Here is a 13823-nt window from a genome sequence, read left to right as displayed (position 1 = left end):
TAAAACGGATATTGACACTAGGTTGGAACTAAGAGATTCAGGCCAAAAAAACAGTGAGAATGGTCAATATTAAAACGAATATTGACACTAGGCTAGAAATAAGAGAATCAGGCTAGAAATACACTGAGAACGGTCAATATTAAAACGAATATTGATACTAGGCTAGAAATAAGAGAATCGGGCCAGAAATACACGTAGATAAGTCAATGTTAAAACGAATATTGACACTAGGCTAGAAATTAGAGAATCAGGCTAGAAATACACTGAGAACGGTCAATATTAAAACGAATATTGATACTAGGCTAGAAAGAAGAGAATCAGGCTAGAAATACACTGAGAACGGTCAATATTTAAACGAATATTGATACTAGGCTAGAAAGAAGAGAATCAGGCTAGAAATACACTGAGAACGGTCAATATTAAAACGAATATTGATACTAGGCTAGAACTAAGAGAATCGGGCCAGTAATACACGTAAATAAGTCAATGTTAAAACGAATATTGACACTAGGCTAGAAATAAGAGAATCAGGCTAGAAATACACTGAGAACGATCAATATTAAAACGAATATTGATACTAGGCTAGAACTAAGGGAATCGGGCCAGTAATACACGTAAATAAGTCAATGTTAAAACGAATATTGACACTAGGCTAGAAATAAGAGAATCAGGCTAGAAATACACTGAGAACGGTCAATATTAAAACGAATATTGATACTAGGCTAGAAAGAAGAGAATCAGGCTAGAAATACACTGAGAACGGTCAATATTTAAACGAATATTGATACTAGGCTAGAAAGAAGAGAATCAGGCTAGAAATACACTGAGAACGGTCAATATTAAAACGAATATTGATACTAGGCTAGAACTAAGAGAATCGGGCCAGTAATACACGTAAATAAGTCAATGTTAAAACGAATATTGACACTAGGCTAGAAATAAGAGAATCAGGCTAGAAATACACTGAGAACGATCAATATTAAAACGAATATTGATACTAGGCTAGAACTAAGGGAATCGGGCCAGTAATACACGTAAATAAGTCAATGTTAAAACGAATATTGACACTAGGCTAGAAATAAGAGAATCAGGCTAGAAATACACTGAGAACGGTCAATATTAAAACGAATATTGATACTAGGCTAGAAAGAAGAGAATCAGGCTAGAAATACACTGAGAACGGTCAATATTTAAACGAATATTGATACTAGGCTAGAAAGAAGAGAATCAGGCTAGAAATACACTGAGAACGGTCAATATTAAAACGAATATTGATACTAGGCTAGAACTAAGAGAATCGGGCCAGTAATACACGTAAATAAGTCAATGTTAAAACGAATATTGACACTAGGCTAGAAATAAGAGAATCAGGCTAGAAATACACTGAGAACAATCAATATTAAAACGAATATTGATACTAGGCTAGAACTAAGGGAATCGGGCCAGTAATACACGTAAATAAGTCAATGTTAAAACGAATATTGACACTAGGCTAGAAATAAGAGAATCAGGCTAGAAATACACTGAGAACGATCAATATTAAAACGAATATTGATACTAGGCTAGAAATAAGAGAATCGGGCCAGAAATACACGTAGATAAGTCAATGTTAAAACGAATATTGACACTAGGCTAGAAATAAGAGAATCAGGCTAGAAATACACTGAGAACGGTCAATATTAAAACGAATATTGATACTAGGCTAGAAAGAAGAGAATCAGGCTAGAAATACACTGAGAACGGTCAATATTTAAACGAATATTGATACTAGGCTAGAAAGAAGAGAATCAGGCTAGAAATACACTGAGAACGGTCAATATTAAAACGAATATTGATACTAGGCTAGAACTAAGAGAATCGGGCCAGTAATACACGTAAATAAGTCAATGTTAAAACGAATATTGACACTAGGCTAGAAATAAGAGAATCAGGCTAGAAATACACTGAGAACAATCAATATTAAAACGAATATTGATACTAGGCTAGAACTAAGGGAATCGGGCCAGTAATACACGTAAATAAGTCAATGTTAAAACGAATATTGACACTAGGCTAGAAATAAGAGAATCAGGCTAGAAATACACTGAGAACGATCAATATTAAAACGAATATTGATACTAGGCTAGAAATAAGAGAATCGGGCCAGAAATACACGTAGATAAGTCAATGTTAAAACGAATATTGACACTAGGCTAGAAATTAGAGAATCAGGCTAGAAATACACTGAGAACGGTCAATATTAAAACGGATATGGACAATAGGCTAGAATCAAGAGAATCAGGTTAGAAATACACTGAGAATTGTCATATTGAAACGGATATTGACACTAGGCCAGAGTTTAAGGCTAGAATTACACTGAGCAAGATCTTAATCCGAATTAAAATGTCAATACTAAAACGAATATTGACACTAGGTTAAAACTATGAGAATGAGACTAGAAATACCGTTATGAGAATCTTGATGTAATCAGGGATTTTTAATTTTAAAACGGGTATTGACACATGTTTAGAACTAAGATCTTTAAGCTAGAGTTGAACTATGCAATAACTTCTTCTCAGTAGAAATGTCAATATTAAAGCAATTATTAACTTATGGCTAGAACATAGAGAATAAGGCTAGAAATACGTTATGGAGAATCTTAATTTTTATCGGAAAAATGGTGAATCTGATGTATTAGGTAATTTTGACTTAAGAAGGGCTGTTTAACGACCTTGGGCGTGTGCGGCGGTGAGCATAGAAACTTTTTCATCTACACGATTCTTTAATTTCTTCGTCTGCGTGAGTCTTTGGTTCACTCTGGACATCTGTCCGAAAACAATTTTACTAATTCCATTCTTAGGGCTCATGCTACTTCTTCCCTGAGGCGTTCACTGCTCAGTCTTGACCAAGCAACGCAAATCTATTTCCAAATAATAAGAGAGAATTGTTTGGAAGAAAAGTTTAATGGAAGAACAACTGTTCATCTTAACAAAAGATTTTTAGTGGAGGAAAAAAGAAAATGCTAGTAAAAAAATAAGGAGGAGAAATTAGAAAGTTCGTTGAAAAAGTTTAGTAGAAAAAAAAAAAGATGGATCGTTGAAGAAAAGAGAACGATCGAAGAATTGATTGAGTCGAAAAAAGAGAAATGATAGTTGAAAAGATTTAAAAGAAAGATAATTGATCATGGTAATAATTAAAGAAAAAATAAAAATGCTGATTTAAAGTTGTTTATTCCTTACAAAATGAAAGAAACAAGTATTTGAAGTTGAATTTATTTCATTCCCTGTAAAACTTATTCTTAAATTTGTTATTATTTTTTTTGTGTATGAAACTTAGGACTAAAAAAAAAACTGATCAAGTATTTTTTACTAATTTTGGTAAAAAACGAAAAATTTCTTTTGTTATTCAATTTATAGATTTTGCTTTACGCATTTTTCTAAGTATTGCTGGATAAATTTATATATTTATTGAAAAAAACACATCTTTTTTCAGAGTGACGTTGAGTAAAATGTTTTAAAAAATGGAGTAGTTTTGATGAGCAATGTTAGGTAAATCCCTTCAAAAAATAATAATGGTAGTTGCAGTAAAAAGATCTATTCAGTAAATATTGTTAGCAGTACCATACTAAGCTAATATGCCTCCTTTATTAAGACACTTGCAACTGCAAAATATACGAGAGACATTTTCTGCAAAATTATTTAGGCCATAAATTTAGAAATATGTTAACAATCAGCCTGACTTTTAAAAACAGTTCGGTGTAACCATTTAGTACATTTCCACCAATTTTAGTTTACTTCCTAAAGTTAATTGATATTTTTGACTGCTTTTTTAGCCACTTAAAGAGGGTAAATTTGCATGAAGTATGAGGTTAAAAATTGTTTTTTTCCATGGAAGAAATTTAAAAAATTCTAAAATTTGTGTCAAGAACACTCAGATTTATTTTAAGAGACCATCATGCAATCTGTTAAAAAAGCGCAAATTTTTCGTTCCAGATAAATGAACTAGATTTTAATTTAAATTGAAAAGTAACGGGGGTCGAGAGCTGGTGTGACACTAAGAAGCTTGAATTAACCGCAATAAAAAGAAAAGAGTAAAGCAATGAGGCTTTAGTTTCACTGGCAGCATTTCAACAAATAAATCAGAACTGTCCTGACTTTAAATATGGAATCAATAGGATGTGGTATTTATGTAACTTAATACTTAAAAACATTACTGCGGACAAAAACTTGCTCTAAACGACACTTACTTGCAACCTTGTGGCAAGCAAATCACCAAAGCGAAGCTGGTAGATTTAATCATCAATGCCATTCCTCCAATTCATCATCAGTTTTGTTTGCAGTTAATTGTTGATGTTGGGGTTGAGAAGTCTATGTAAAAAGATTCGATACCTGTAGACGAACAGTGAAGATTGATAAAAGTTTCAGATCTTGAAACAAAGTGATAACTCATAACTCCAAATTATTTGATTTTGATTAAGTTTTTTCAATAATGATGACTATCCTTATGAAACTATTTCAATATAGTTCAGTTTTGTTGGTGCAATGTTGATGCAATGTTGATGCAATGTTGATGAAATATTGATGCAATGTTAATGCAAATCCAAACCTTGCTTTAACCCTAAGTACACAATTTGAAACCTTCTTCATTTGATTTATTAATTGATCAACAAGCATGATTACTGCTCAATAAGTATGCTATTTTCTAGTAATAAATTTAAGTAGTGTTTATTAGTGTAACGTTTATTTATTGACATGCAGCCGTTAGTTTTATAGTTTCAGTTAAAAGTTTATTTGCTGTTTTCTAAGAGTTACTTTCAACAAAAAAAAGAATCCCTACGACAGGAAATTTCAAAAATAAAAAACAAGTCAAAAGAAAATCTTTCTTTTCTTAACCGATCATTCAAAAATGTATAAAAAAAGGTAGGTATAAAATTTTGCAACAAAACTTTCCATCAATTCACAAAAACAATTGTGGTTAAAGTCCGCAAGGGCCCTGGCATTTGTAGAAATATCCGTCACAATCCCAATCCCCAACACAGCTTTTTGAACCTTGACCTGTTTTAGCGTTTGTCCAACACCACATTTTTCCCAATAACTAAAACAAATCGCAAAAAGGACGTTAGTTAATGCAAATGCAGATTATACGAGCTGAAAACACATTTTTTTAAAAAATATATTACTCCGTATTTAGTTATTACGTCATTCCGATCGGAAATTTTAGAAAAATAACTTCAAAAATGAATTTAAAATGAATAATTTGCAACTGATCATTTTATATTTATAGCAGCTTTAGAATGAAAGGTTTTCATGTTTTTTTTTTTTGTTTTTTTTTTTTTTTGTTTTTTTTTTCTTCTTTTTTTTTTTTTCACATATAGATGCTTTTGACAAACGTCCTAGTTTATTTGAGGAAATTCTTACATCGCAATATGCCCAACATTTGGATTTGTAGCAACCATATTCTACTTTAAAACCGGTATTTTTGTCAGTACCTTTTCTTGTACATTCTGCGAAAATAACGATTGAAAGGACGAAAACAACAAACAGCAGTTGAGTCGATCTCATTTTATTTTTTATGCTAAATTAAATAGAAATAATCTGATGAGAAATATTTACCCAATGCATCAGTTTAAACAGTGCATACCCATACCTCACGAAAATAAAGATTGAGCAAAAAAACTTACGTTTGTTTCACGTGTTGCTAAAAGCCCTTCAAACTAGGCAAATGATTGCATTCATCGAAATGTCACATTTATATACCTTGATGAGAGCTGGAAAAAGAATCTTAATTAAACAGATTTCATAACAAAAATAATACTATAACCCAATTGTCTCTCAGAAAACCGGATTATAGTTTTACTTTTGTTATAAGATTTCTCTTTACTTAAAGTATTATTTCTAACAAAAAAACATTGAACGCTAGTTAAAAGTTAATTCTTTGTGTAATTGAAGGTGTGTTTCAGAATCTCTTTAAGTTTGAGCTTTTAATCTACACTAGGATTACATTTTACAGAAGCGCATTTTTTAAAAATGAATTTCTTTGTGAACTCTGTTTCAATAACAAGTATCATAAAAGACTTTAAATTAGAAAAGCTTGAAATAGATTTTTTGATTTAAAATGAACGAAAAGCTACTGGTGTGGTCGCTCTAATTTCAATCGATATTAAATTGTATTACAGCAATAATATCTGCAAAAATAAAATTTCCTTTAAACAAACAATAATCAGATGGAGCTACATGCAATCTAAAGAATACATTCAAAAAAGTCTTAATTTGTCGAGGTGATGACAAAAAGAAAGTACTATAATTTTGTTTGGAATAAAAGAAAGTCCTAATAAGTAAAAAAGAAAGTCCTAATGTTTAGTATTATATATTTCTTGAATATTAAAATGACTAATACACTAAAGACATTATTTTTCTGACAGAGATATACTAATTCTACACATAATATAAAATTAAAAATTCCTTTCCAATAATCTACGTAAAACTTTACTTAGTTTAGACTTTTTAGCTGCTTTTCCTTGTTTTTCTTTCAAATTTTCTAGCCGAATTCGCTTTCTTTCCTATTTCTCAGACGCTTTTTCACCTTTTTTTTTCTTTCTTTCTTGCTTTTTCTTAATTCTCTGTCTTTCTAATTCTTCTTTAGCTCTCTTTTTCTCCTCTAAACTAACAATATATTCGTTAGATGTAATGACTGATGAAACCTTTTTTGCTTGTTTTGGTACTTTTTTACTCTGAAATTCTTCTGGACAAACAAATATTGACTCGAAAACATTGTCATTTGCTTGCAAAGATCCTTGAACTGGTGCTAAAACTGTCTCATTAATTTCAATGTTTGATTCTGGTTGTGTTAAGTTCTCATTACTTACTGAAGTTTCCTCGAATGGCGTTTCAAGAACCATGTTCTTTTTCGAGTTTTGGGATCAACACCTTCTATTTTGTCTATTTTATTTTGCCAGAAATAAAATAAGACTTCTTGTTCTATTGCACCTGTCCAATACGTAAGATTACAATGGGCTCTAAAAGATTTTAATTGGTCATGTGTCATATTAGTTTCTTAATCATTTTTGCCCTTATTAATTGGACTTAACAGTTCGGCTATAACTGGAATTTCAGCGGATTCTTTGGGGTTCCTTTGAATTTCATTTTCTTGTACACTTAACTTTTGTAAGATTCAAATTTTCTAGTAAAAAAGGACATAAAACGCAGCATTTAAATTCATTTGGTATTAAAGTTGGATTTTCCTGTACTTTTGCAATTGCAGGGGCTCAAATGTCCTTTTTGGTAGAGCAACTCCAAGGTTTTGCATTTCCATTCTGTGACTACATCGGTCCAAATATCTTTTGCAGCATGAAAGTAAACTCTGTCCAATGGAAAGTTAGCTGCAATTTCTGGTGGAATTCGCCGTTCATATGGATACAAAATCAAAGGTGGTGCAAAGAAATTACGTGCTTTTACTGTTATCATAACTGAGAAACTTTCTTTATCACTATTTGCATTGATGTAATACAATTGTTTGTTTTTTTGCCCAATTGCATTTTTAATAGATAGACACAAATCAAAAAATGACTTCGATCAGTATCCTCAAACCCAGACAATAAATCATTTTTAACTATATACTCTGTTATTTTTTAAAACCACGCTTTAATATCTTGTTGGGAAACACAAGTGTTCTGTGTTTTGGAAGTGTCTGAGTCTTTCGAATCAAAAGTTTTGAATGTCTCTTGAAAAAATTGCGTGCCTAACGAGTGCCAATTACTTTTTGGTCAAGAATTATTTTATGTATCGGGTCCGCCAAATAACTTTTTTTTTTTGAAAATGCTATAAAAAAAACTACTGAATATTTTCTCAAATGTCTTTTTTATTTGAAAGTACAATCCTTCCGGTTAATAATGGAAAATAATTTCATTCAAATGGCTGCCTCGGCTGGCCATGCAGTAGCCTACACGATCGGTCCAATTTTTAAGCACATTATCAATTGTGTGCAGCTGTATTTCACCTATGGTTTCACGAATATTGTCCTTTAAAGCGTCAATTGTCTCTGGCTTGTCGGCGTAACACTTATCTTTGAGGGCACCCCACAAATAATAGTCCAACGGTGTCAAATCGCAGCTCCGAGGTGGCCAAACGACATCAGCTCTGCGGCTGATAATGCGATCTTCAAAAACAGGGCGCAAAACATCGAGTGTAGCTTCGGCTGTGTGGCACGTAGCGCCGTCCTGTTAAAACCAAATGTTGCCAATATCCTCCTCTTCAATTTTTGTGAACAAAAATTCCGTCAACATGGCCCGATAACGATCGTCATTGACTGTAACGGCCACTCCTTGCACATTTTCAAAGAAAAATGGCCCAATTATGCCTCTGGACCAAAATCCGCACCAAACAGTGACTCGTTTTGGGTGCATTGGCTTTTCAATGTATGCGTGCGGGTTTTCTGTGCCCCAAATGCGATAATTTTGCTTGTTTACATAACCGGCAAAGATCAAAATGAGCTTCATCTGAAAAGATGATTTTTTTGGCAAAATCGGCATCTTCTGTAAGTCGATCGCGGGCCCACTTAGCGAAGCGAAAACGCATTGGATGGTCAGTTGGCTTCAACTCCTGAACCAATTGCACTTTGTATGGCGTCATACCAAGGTCTTTATGCAAAATTCGTCTCAATGATGTCTCCGAAATGTTCAATTGTTGAGAACGACGGTGAATTGATGTTGATGGCGCTTCACGCACACTTTCTGCCACAGCAGCAATATTCTCGGGTATACGCACTGTTTTTGGCTTTTCACGCTTTGGTTTATCGATGAGGATGCCAGTTTCTTTCACTTTTTTTACAAGATAACGAACATACGGAGCTGACGGTGCTTCTCTTCTTCCAAAATCCGTACGCAATTTTCGCACACATTCTGCAACATTACCATGATTTTCAAAGTAATGTCGCAATATTTCCCAGCGTTGTTCAAGCGTATACACAACCATATTCGTTCAGCGGAAGGATAAAACTAATTATCTGTCAAATCAGACATGAGCTAAGTGTTACCATTCACAAAATAAGCACTAGTTGAAAAAAAAAAAGTTAGATGGCGGACCCGTTACTAAAAAAGTTTCTAAAAAGTTTCTTTGTGACTGGCATACCAACATCGGCCATATCAAGTGGCCAATTTTTAATTTTAACCTTTACAGTTTTAACAAAAATTGTTGGACGCCCTATTTGACTTTTTGCTCGACCTTGTGTTTGCTGTTAAAAGGGTTTTCCTAGGTATTTTATAAAATTTAGATGCTGCATATATTGTCATAGTCTTCTTTTTTTTTTTTTTTACCCAATGCTTCATCCATATCCTGTTGTGAATATGGCTTGTAAGATCTTTTTGGGCCTAAAACAAAAATTAAATTATTTTTATGAGGCAAGGAATTTCTTTTGTATACGGTAAAAAAGAGGAAAAAAGAAAGTCACATCAAATTTTTCGTAAAAAATATTAGTTTTTATGTGTAAATCGATCGTTTTAACATAGAAATTCCAAACTTACCACGTTCATGTGCCATTATTGATCAAAATAGTTTTTTAACAAGCTCTCATCAAGGTATATAAATGTGAAGTTTGAAGGACTTTTAGCAACTCGTGAAACAATTACAAGTTTTTTTGCTCAATCTTTATCTTCATGAGGTATGGGTATGCACTGCTTAGACTGATGCATCGGGTAAATATTTCTCATCAGATTATTTCTATTTAATTTAGCATAAAAAATAAAATGAGATCGACTCAACTGCTGTTTGTTGTTTTCGTCCTTTCAATCGTTATGTTCGCAGAATGTACAAGAAAAGGTATTGATCCAAATACCAGATCAAAAAACATGAAAACCTTTCATTCTAAAGCTGCTATAAATATAAAATGATCAGTTGCAAATTATTCATTTTAAATTCATTTTTGAAGTTATTTTTCTAAAATTTCCGATCGGAATGACGTAATAACTAAATACGGAGTAATACTTTTTTTAAAAAAAATGTGTTTTCAGCTCGTATAATCTGCATTTGCATTAACTAACGTCCTTTTTGCAATTTGTTTTAGTTATTGGGAAAAATGTGGTGTTGGACAAACGCTAAAACAGGTCAAGGTTCAAAAAGCTGTGTTGGAGATTGGGATTGTGACGGATATTTCTACAAATGCCAGGGCCCTTGCGGACTTTAACCATAATTGTTTTTGTGAATTGATGGAAAGATTTGTTGCTAAATTTTATACCTACCTTTTTTTATACATTTTTGAATGATCGGTTAAGAAAAGAAAGATTTTCTTTTGACTTGTTTTTTATTTTTGAAATTTCCTGTCGTAAGGATTCTTTTTTTGTCTCAATAACGCACAGGCTTAACAACAACTTTTACAAAACGATTCCTAACCGCCTTTTTTATTTGTTTATGACCTCAAAACGGTCAAAACCTCAATCTTCCATTTGTGTAAAAGTTAGCAAATAAAACGGGCAAATTAAAATCGGCAAATTAAAATCGGCGCGCAATCAGATATTTAATATTATCGATTTAACATGCAGTTCAACGACAACAAAAAACAGGAGAAAGTTAGGTAAGTTATGCGAAAATTATTTTTTTAAATTTTCATTTACAATTTGTCACCAGCAACTTTTTAGTTGCAGTAGCAATCAATTATTCTCCTGCAACTAAAAAGTTGCAGGCGACTAATTGAGTATGGAAATTAAAACTCCTAGGAGAATTAATCTTTTATTACTTTAAAATCAAATACTTAAAAGATTGAAAAATTATTTCACAAAGTCGCAGTGACTGTCATAAAAATGGCGTTTGATCTATCCCTTGTCCGATTTTCATGATTCCCAGCCTCTTTTAGATGGTTCATTACTTCTTTTTGTATTTCTGCACTGTTGGCATCATAAAGAACATTCATCATAACATTTCAGTATTTTATCAAGCTATGCTCGTATAACTTGATTAGATACATGAGGAAAATTCAGTCTATTCTTTCGCAATTTGGTAACTTCTTAGAAAATTTCCGCTATTCGCTTCTTCCTTCCTTTGATTTCTGGTCAAAGGAATGGTAGTGTCCGATAATTTGCTTTTGGATAGACATTCTGCACTATTCTTCCAGTGAATATTCTTCCAAAGGGATCATTCTTCTTCTTTTATGAGTCTTCAAATTTTACCAGGTTATTGGTCCATACATCCTTGTTCTTCTGAATGCTACTATCGCTAGGCTTGTACGTCGCCATGTGTTGCTTCTGTAATAACAATAAAATTAGATAAGCAGCTATACATACACAGTCTAAATTGTTCCAGAATGTTCTAAACTATTCCAGAATGTTCTAAATTGTTTCAAAATGTTCAAAAGCTCAAACACTTCTAATCTATACAAGTTTTAAATGATTTGCAGCAAAGCCACACGTATTAGTAGTTGCAGTTGCAAGCTTAAATAAATGACGAATCGTAATTTTAATTGCGGGGTGACCCTTTTTTACAAACCGAGAGGAATTGAACATGTTTTCAATGTTTTCTAATTAAAGTTCATCAATTTATGACACAGGAAATTATTTTTTTTTAAAAAAGTCAAAAAGTCATAATCCTAGTGAGGGTTAGAGAAGCATTAAAAAACGTCAAGATGCTATAAAAAAAAAAAAGAAGAAGAAGACACCAAGCTTCGATCTGATCAAAGATTAAATGAAAAGAACTTGCGCATAGAGGCAACTTTTTTGGCATGAACATACCACAGCAGAAGTCCTGGAAGAATTCTCCCATTTTCGACTAAATCTTTTCGTAAGATTATATAAAAAAATATTTGTTTCCCCTTTAAATTCAGTGCACTTTTTTACAATGGTTTCTTCTATTAAATTACTTTTGACGGTTATGAAAAACCATATATGAAAGTTTACCATATTGTATAAAGGTAATGTACATATAATTGTTAATATGCAGACTTATTTCTGCATTATAAAAGAATTAAGATATCATGCATGCTGCTTTTTAATTACAGCTTAACCAGATGTGATTTTGCTATATGGTGTTGATGTCACCAAATTAGAAGCAAAATTTTTAGCCTTTTATGATCCAGTGATCAAGGAAGCAGTCAAAAGATGTGCAAACACCAATCAAAACAAGTTGAAGTAGGCATTAAGTTGCATGAAATTAGTAATAATTGTAAATGGATCTTTAATACATGTACAACTAATACTGCTGTTTTTATAAATACAACTTTTTCTCAATTTATTATTTTGCATGTATTTACAATTAAAGAAATCTATTTTTATGTTTAGATTGGAAGGTAATGTTGGTTGCATTGCTGTTACTACCATTATTTTGGGGACCAAGAAGACTTGTTTTTTCTCTTCACAAATAAGAGATATGTTTAAACTGATTGAAAAAAAAATCTTGTTTTTTTGCGTAAATTACACATTTCTTAGCTTTATAGGATTGGGCCTTTGGTGGGAAGGGAAAAGTGCTAATTGTGAAGGGAAAAGTGAGTAAATGGGAAAACAGACTTTTTTAATTAGTTGTATGTGGTGTTCATTTTTGATTTACGTTTATATTTATGTACTTTTTGAATATGTTGTTGCGTATGTACACTGATGCATTTAGTTTGTATTATATTTTAAACTGGAAAATTTTTAAATTGAAAGTGCATGTTTTTGATTTAAGTTTGTTGTCATTAAACTCGTATAAACTTCTATTTGAATATTCCTAATTTTTGTTATGTTTTTTGGAATATTACAATATCACAATATCTTGATGTGGTTTTTATTTGTTTAAATAGTTTTAACTTCAGTTGCATATTTGTACAGTTTATTATGTTTTACATTGAAAAACTTTATTTGCTAAAAGTCGTTTATGTCGCTCTTTTTCTGATTGTGCTGTTTGAAAATTTGTTTTTGCGATTTGATAGTTTTTGCTCAAACGTTGCTGTATATTACTTTGGTGCTATTTTTAAACATTACCGTCGAATGAGTTTGTTTGAATCCCTGATATATAAAATACTGGATACATACATAAATAGACAGAAGTAATTGAAGCCGAGAAAATTTTACCATGATGACGCAAGTTAGGCTGAAAAATGTTGTTCAAACAGCGTATAATTTTATTAAAATGTTATGCCATGAATTAATACAATATCTTCTATATAGAAGACTAACATTGAATACAAGAGTATACATCTATATTTATGTATAATATATTTATCTATAATATAGATATATGTTTATGTACTATATATTTCAAGGTTTGGTTTTAGTTTTGAAATGGTCAATTCGTGGAGTGCTTTTGGATGTACAGTTTTTGTAAGTTTTCATAGGTCAGATAGTAGTTCATATGCAATTTAAACCTTTTATTCATTAGGATTCAGTATAATTTTACTATGTAAATTTTAAAAGACAAGCACAGTATGTATAATAAGTCTTAGCGATGCTTATTTGGATTTTCTGTAAATCCGGAAAAAAGAGCAGCATGGGTTCTTGCAACAAAGCGAAAGAATTTTGTTCCCTCTTCATCAAGTTATATTTGCTCATATCATTTTTCTAAAGATAAAATATTGCGTTTCGGAGATGGCATCAAAAATGATTCAGACAATCTACAAACTGTCAACAAGAAGTTGTCTTTTGTATTAGATGCTAAAATGATATTAAAAATGATATTAAGATGATAAAATTTATTTAAATTTAACAATACATAGTTACTTTAATTAAACTAACTTACAAAAGTAATATGCTGTATCATATTACATATTACTTTTAACTAATATTTACGAATTCGCCTAAGAACATTTTACCTCACGTCACTTTTTCAAAGAAAGATCGGCTTCATTTTTTTTATAAGGCCACATATGGCAATGCCGTATCCAATATTTTA

The 13823-nt window shown here is 31.7% G+C and overlaps 2 long non-coding RNA genes and 1 pseudogene across 3 annotated transcripts; 1 reads left to right on the top strand and 2 right to left on the bottom strand.

The window, feature by feature from the left end:
- Positions 1 to 4844: 4844 nt before the first annotated feature.
- On the bottom strand, positions 4845 to 5800 carry LOC149886203 (uncharacterized). 2 transcript variants are annotated; one of them, XR_016454429.1, is made up of 3 exons: positions 5660 to 5800; positions 5397 to 5553; positions 4845 to 5073 (listed from the first exon to the last, which is right to left on the bottom strand). It is a non-coding gene; the product is annotated as an uncharacterized LOC149886203 (long non-coding RNA). The 2 variants fall into 2 exon arrangements; XR_016454430.1 differs by having other exon boundaries at positions 5397 to 5573; positions 5660 to 5737.
- A 738-nt stretch (positions 5801 to 6538) lies between these two features.
- LOC149886202 (uncharacterized) lies at positions 6539 to 7284 on the bottom strand (annotated as a pseudogene).
- Positions 7285 to 9691: 2407 nt separating this feature from the next.
- On the top strand, positions 9692 to 10264 carry LOC149886201 (uncharacterized). The gene is made up of 2 exons (XR_016454516.1): positions 9692 to 9791; positions 10036 to 10264. It is a non-coding gene; the product is annotated as an uncharacterized LOC149886201 (long non-coding RNA).
- The last annotated feature ends 3559 nt before the right edge of the window (positions 10265 to 13823 follow it).

This window comes from Hydra viridissima, unplaced genomic scaffold (genome assembly GCF_058129835.1).
Source record: "Hydra viridissima isolate aposymbiotic clone 2 unplaced genomic scaffold, HvirCarnegie_v1 scaffold_7, whole genome shotgun sequence".
Classification (NCBI taxonomy): Eukaryota; Metazoa; Cnidaria; class Hydrozoa; order Anthoathecata; family Hydridae; genus Hydra; species Hydra viridissima.
This window is presented reverse-complemented; position numbering and strand designations above follow the sequence as displayed.